General features: G+C 48.5%; 1 protein-coding gene across 5 annotated transcripts in view; it reads right to left on the reverse strand.

Moving 5' to 3' along the window:
* Positions 1 to 5620, reverse strand: part of Ncoa3 (nuclear receptor coactivator 3) — an 82590-nt gene extending 76970 nt beyond the window's left edge. For all 5 annotated transcript variants that reach the window (XM_029471985.2, XM_029471980.2, XM_029471976.2 and 2 more), the window contains exon 1: positions 5494 to 5620. The gene's annotated coding sequence lies outside the window, so the exon portion shown is untranslated. The remainder of the gene's footprint in view (positions 1 to 5493) is intronic.
* Between the last annotated feature and the right edge of the window lie 380 nt (positions 5621 to 6000).

Raw genomic sequence — 6000 nt, forward strand, 5'->3', positions numbered from 1 at the left:
CAGCCTAGTAAAGTTACAGGCCAGCCAGGAAGATCCATTCTCAGAAAAAAGAAAAAAAAAAAAAAATGCAAACTAAAAACATGGATCAAGTCCGGCATGGTGGCGCATGTCTTTAATTCCAGCACTTGGGAGGCAGAGGCAGGGGGATCTGAGTTCAAGGCCAGCCTGGTCTACCTTGCAAGCTTGATGAAATCAAGGGCTACATAGAGAAAAGAAACCCTGTTTTAAGCCCCACCCCACTCCCAAAAAAAAAAAAAAGGCTCAAGACCAGCCTGACCTACCAACCAGGCCAGGCCAACCAGGAACTATTTTTTGAGACCAAAAAAAAAAAAAAAAAAAAACCCACAAAAACAATTTTTAAAAAGGAACTTGGGCCAGGCGGTGGTGGCGCACGCCTTTAATCCCAGCACTTGGGAGGCAGAAGCAGGGGAATTTCTGAGTTCGAGGCCAGCCTGGTCTACAAAGTAAGTTCAAGGACAGCCAGGACTACACAGAGAAACCCTGTCTCAAAAACAAAAACAAAACAAACAAACAAACAAAAAGAACGCATTCATGGGGCTGGAGAGATGGCACTGGCTGCTCTTCCAGGTCCTGAGTTCCAGTCCCAGCACCCACGTGGCAGCTCATGGCCATCTATAAAGGGATCTGACGCCCTCTTCTGGCATCCAAGTGTACATGCAGCAGAGCACTCATACATAAAATAAATTAAAAAAAAAACAAAAAACAAAGACAAATATATATATTTTTTTTTTTTTTGATTTTTCGAGACAGGGTTTCTCTGCATAGCCCTGGCTGTCCTGGAGCTCACTTTGTAGACCAGGCTGGCCTCGAACTCAGAAATCCGCCTGCCTCTGCCTCCTGAGTGCTGGGATTAAAGGTGTGCGCCACCACGCCCGGCTAAATATATTTTCTTTTTAAAGGCATTAGTGGGGGCTGGAGAGATGGCTTAGTGGTGAAGAGCACTGACTGCTCTTCCAGAGGTCCCGAGTTCAATTCCCAGCAACCACATGGTGGCTCACAACTATCTGTAATGGGATCTAAAGCCTTCTTCTGGTGTGTCTGAAGACAGCTACAGTGGTATTCATATACATAAAATAAATAAATAATTATTTTTTTTAAAAAGGCATTAGTGCTAGACCACACACACAAAATAGAGGAAGGACCCGCAGAACCAAGTTGGAAGCTACTCTGGTCTATATCATAAGGGGGAAAAAAAGATAACGAAGGCCTTAATGGGCTGGAGATTCAGTTCAGTTACAAAACACTTGCCAAGCATGCATGAGGCCTTGCCTTGGGGCTCACTCCCAGCACCCAAGAAGAAAATAAGATGTTGTAAGTAATCACTTCAAACAAGTATTTTCTTCACACACTACCCAGAGAGAGGATCTCAGGCCTCAGAGTGCACTCCCTCCTTAATAAATGAGTTCATATTTACTAAGAGGGTGGAGGTGCCCTACAGAATTTTTATACCAGGGAAAATGCATCCTAAAATCACTTTCGAAGCATAATGAAATGAGCTAGGGGTGTGAATCAGCACACATTAAAAAAAAAAAAAAGAATGTAGACATGGGCTGGAAAAATAGCTCAGGGGATAAGAGCACTGGCTGCTCTTGCAGGGGATTCAGGAATCCAAGCAGCCCCAGGGTAGCTCACAACTGTCAATAACTCGAGAGTCCCAGGGGATTGGAAGCCTCCTCAGGCACGAAGCACACATAGGCGCAGACATGTATGCAGGCAAACACTTATACACATAAAATATAAATTAAAAATTTTTGTTAAAGTCAGAAATTATTTAATATAATCCCTGATAACCTAGCATTACTATCATGCTGGGGTTTTTTCTACCCCATTATTTCCTAATGTATGTGTGCCTACATGAGTCCTATGTCCTCCACAGGCACACAAGAGACTGTGGAAGCCAGAAGAGAGCATGATCGCCAGAACTGAAGTTACAGATGAGTGAGCAGCCTTGTGGGTGCTGGCAAGGGAACCAAAGTCCTCCTGAAAACCAGTAAGTCACCTCTCCTGCTCCCATTCAATAACTGTAATGAACTGTTAGCATTTTTTTAAATATTATTTATTTTTATTTTATGTATGATTATTCACTATATGTATGTATGTGCGGCGTGTACAGAAGCCTGGGGAAGGCATAAGGGCACTGGATACCACGGAGCTTATTAAGTGTGAGACCATGTGGGGACTAAGAATCAAACCTGGGTCCTAGGAGAAGCTGCAAGGGCTCTTACCCCCGGCCATCTCTCCAACTCCTCTGGAGTAATTTTTAAAATCATTCTAGCAAAACAAAGTGGAACAAGTCTTCATTCTCACTTGAGAAACTGAAACAGGAGGCTGAGTTCAATCGAGGCCAACCTAGCTGCTAAATTAATTAACTTCATGATTCAGAGGCTTACAAAAGGTAATAAATAATCCTGAGGTGTCATAAATCTCTAATCCAAGCGTCTGAAGGGCGAGGCAGGAAGATCACGAGTTCAAGACCAACCAGAAATATAAGCTCCGGGTTCCACACGGGCCTGAGCATCTCAAAACACCAAAGACGGGCTGGAGAAATGGCGGTGTAGTGGTTTAAAGCACTTGCTACACTTTCAGAGGACCAGGGTTTGAATATCAGCATATACATGGCAGCTCACTATTTGTAACTGAATTCCAAGGAATCTAACGTTATCTTCTGGCCTCCACAGACACCAGGCACAGGCAACATGTGGTGTACCAACCAACATACACACAGACCAAACACACATACATGTAAATTTGGGGAACTGGATATATAGTTCAGTGGTTAAGAGCACTGGCTGTTCCTACTACCTAGGTTTAATTCCCAACACCCTCATGATAGCTTTTGTTTGTTTTGGGTTTTTTTTGGTTTTTTTTTTTTTTTTTTGGAAACAGGGTTTCTCTATATAGCACTGGCTATCATTCTGTAGACCAGGCCGGCTTCAGAGATACATCCACTTCTGCCACCAGAATCCCGAGATTAAAGGCATAAAACATTATGTATGCCCTACTCACAAAGCATCCTTAAATTCAGTTCCAGGGATCTGACAGAAGGGATTCTCTTCTGACCTTTTAAGCAATAAGGATGCACATGATGCTCAGACATACATATACACAAAATACTCACACACATAAAAATAAAATAATCTTTAAAAAAAAGACCATCTTGATTATATGCTGAAGTTGGTGTTTTGAAGTCCTCTTTAAAGGGTGTTTTCTGATGAAAATGTCCTCCATCACTGCTTACAATTAGAGCCTCCCCTTTTGCCTACAATCCCCAGCTATAAAATGTACTTCCTTCTATATGCTGAAAGCTAGCATGTGCCTTTTTGTTTTTTTAATGCTGATTGGACAATTAAGCCTTTTCTATCAACATATAAAATACTCTATAATTTGGGATCACAGGCAGTTTAGATTACTGCTCATTTAAATTCAGAACCTGAAGCTACCTCCTGTAACACAGGAGCTACAGTGGTAGGTATCACTTTACATGTTACAAACAGAGGCTTCCTCTTACAATGAAAGCCTCAGGGTTCCACATCCCACAGACTATTGTTTCTTTAAGGATTTTAATACAGCAAACAGCAGTAGCACTAAATTCAACAGCCTAACAACTATCGAGATTTTTTTTAAATTCATGTCAATCAGTGCACTAGGTGGGTGCCTGATGTCCACAGAGGCCAGAAGAGGGCGACCGATCCCCTGGAACTGGAGCCATAGATGGTTGCTGGATGCTGCGGGTCAATCCCAGGTCCTCTAGTAGAGCAGCAACCAATGTTCTTAAGCTCTGAGCCATCTCTCCAGCTCCTGCAAGTTTAAAATAGCAAAAAAAGAAAACACTAACCCCCTCCCTGTTCCTGCTCTCAGTATATACCAGCTGGGGTTTGTTTCTAATGAAAATACTTTAGTTCCAAAGCCAAACTTACTCCAAGAAATGCTAACAGTCATTGCCACAGACAGGGTTTCTAGTGGAAGAGATTCCTTTTTCAGTATTTTCAGACTTTTCAGTTGGGTATCCGATGTGGAAAAACCTATTCTAAATACTTGATAGCCATTTTAAGGTTTTAAAAGTACAAACAGCTCACAAACTCAGAGGTTTGCACTGCCCTGTTAGTCCACAGCAGTATCTGCTGAAGATCTGAATCCATGCACCCTTAACTCCAGCAACTCATTTCTGCAACAACCTGCAGGAACAAATGCTGAGGAGGCTTTGGTGCAGCAGAGATCAGTCAACCAATCCGAGGTTTAAATCTCAGGCCACAGAAACCCTGATATAGGACCTCTCACCCACCTAGCCACTTCAGCTGACAGGGGACTGACTCGCCTTCCTGGTTTTTTACCTCACAAGCTTAATTACAAAAACAAGTTGGCTTTGAAGCGCTACTCAGAAACTGCAACAACAAAAAAAAAAAAAAAAAAAAAAGTAAGTCTTCACATTTGGGAGGGGGAAAAAGTTTCTCGACTTAAAGACACTCTCCAACCTTCCAGTGTCATACAGTGTGGAGTCCTAGGCTCCTGCTCCGCGGGCCTACGATGCTCTGGCCTCTGCGAGCTGCTCATCTGCTTAACTTTTCCACCCTAGCCACCCTCAAGCTGCCTAGGAAGTAGCATTGCCTCCCACTTCATTTAAACTACTGCAAACAGAATCAATGAACGAACCTAGACTGGGAATTTCGGAAGATGAAAGCGGCCTCGATGATAGGCGACCCCAGACGGCAGAGCCCCTATCCACGCCGCACAGAGAGGGAGAGACCCCCACACTCATCCCATACAGACGGCCGACCCTGCATCCACGCTACACACACCTCGGACTCCTCGTCCGCCAAGCATCCACCCTGGAGACATCGCGGACCCCGCATCCACCCGGTCCTCGCCCCGCACAGATCGCAGACCTTGCACTCACCCCTCGCACCTCCACTCACCCGGCACACACCAGCACACACCTCGCACACCGCACTCAGCTCCCTCGCCCAGCATCCACCCTGCAGACCCCCGCACGCAGCCTGCATCCACCCCACACACCTGGCGGACTCCGGGGCCACCCCCACACACCTGGCACAACCCGCAGACCCCCACATCCATGTCACACACCCCGCACACGCCACAGACCCCACTCTCACCCCGCACACACCCCGCGCTCACCCCGCGGGCACCGCACACTCCGTGTCCGCCGCGCCCGCTCGCAGCGGAGCCGCAGCTTCGGCCGGAGGAGCCGCCCGTGTCCGCTCCGCCGGGCGGCGCCGGCGGAAAGAGGAGGCTCGGCTGAGCTTCTCCGACCCGCGATTCGGCGGGGGGAGCCCCAGCGGCAAGCAGAGGCCGCGGCCGCGAACTCCTCGCGACCCTGCACGGGCCCCGGAGCCCAGCGCCGCCCGCGCTATCCCTGTCGCCTGCGCCGCGCATTGCTGGCGACCCCAGGACCCCCGCCTCAGGCCATGCCGCCGGCCTCGCCCGCCGCTCGCAGCTGCCTTTCTCTCCACTCACCGCTCGCCGCCATCTTCCCCAACGCTGTTCTCGATCGGAAACTCACAGCTCAGCCCCGGCCGCCGACACCGACTCCGCCGAGGCCGCCGCCGGCGCTCTGAGGAGCTGAGGCAGCCGCCGCTGAAGCCGCGGCGCGGGAGCCGCCGGGATTTGTAGTCCCGCGGCCACGCCCAGCACTACGGGTCCCAGGGGGCCGTGCGCGAGGCAGGGGGCGTGGCCGCGAGGCCTGGCTTCCCCTCAGCTCACCCAGCGGCTGGAGGTGAAGAGGACGTTCTGGGTTCGTTTTCCCTAGTGCCTGTCTCCATCCTGGAATTCCTGACATCAATGGAGTGTTCATTGTGCGCCAAGCACCGTCCCACAAGACCAATAGCTGAGGGGGCGTTGTCCTTACTTTTCAGACGAGCAAACTGAGGCCCTAGGTCAGGAGCCCTGCTAAGTCACTGACTTGAAAAGGTTTTGGGCCGTGGGGTGATGGCGCACGCCTTTAATCCCAGCACTTGGGAGGCA

Source organism: Mus caroli, unplaced genomic scaffold, assembly GCF_978045245.1.
Source record: "Mus caroli unplaced genomic scaffold, Mus_caroli_1 scaffold_2, whole genome shotgun sequence".
Taxonomy (NCBI): Eukaryota; Metazoa; Chordata; class Mammalia; order Rodentia; family Muridae; genus Mus; species Mus caroli.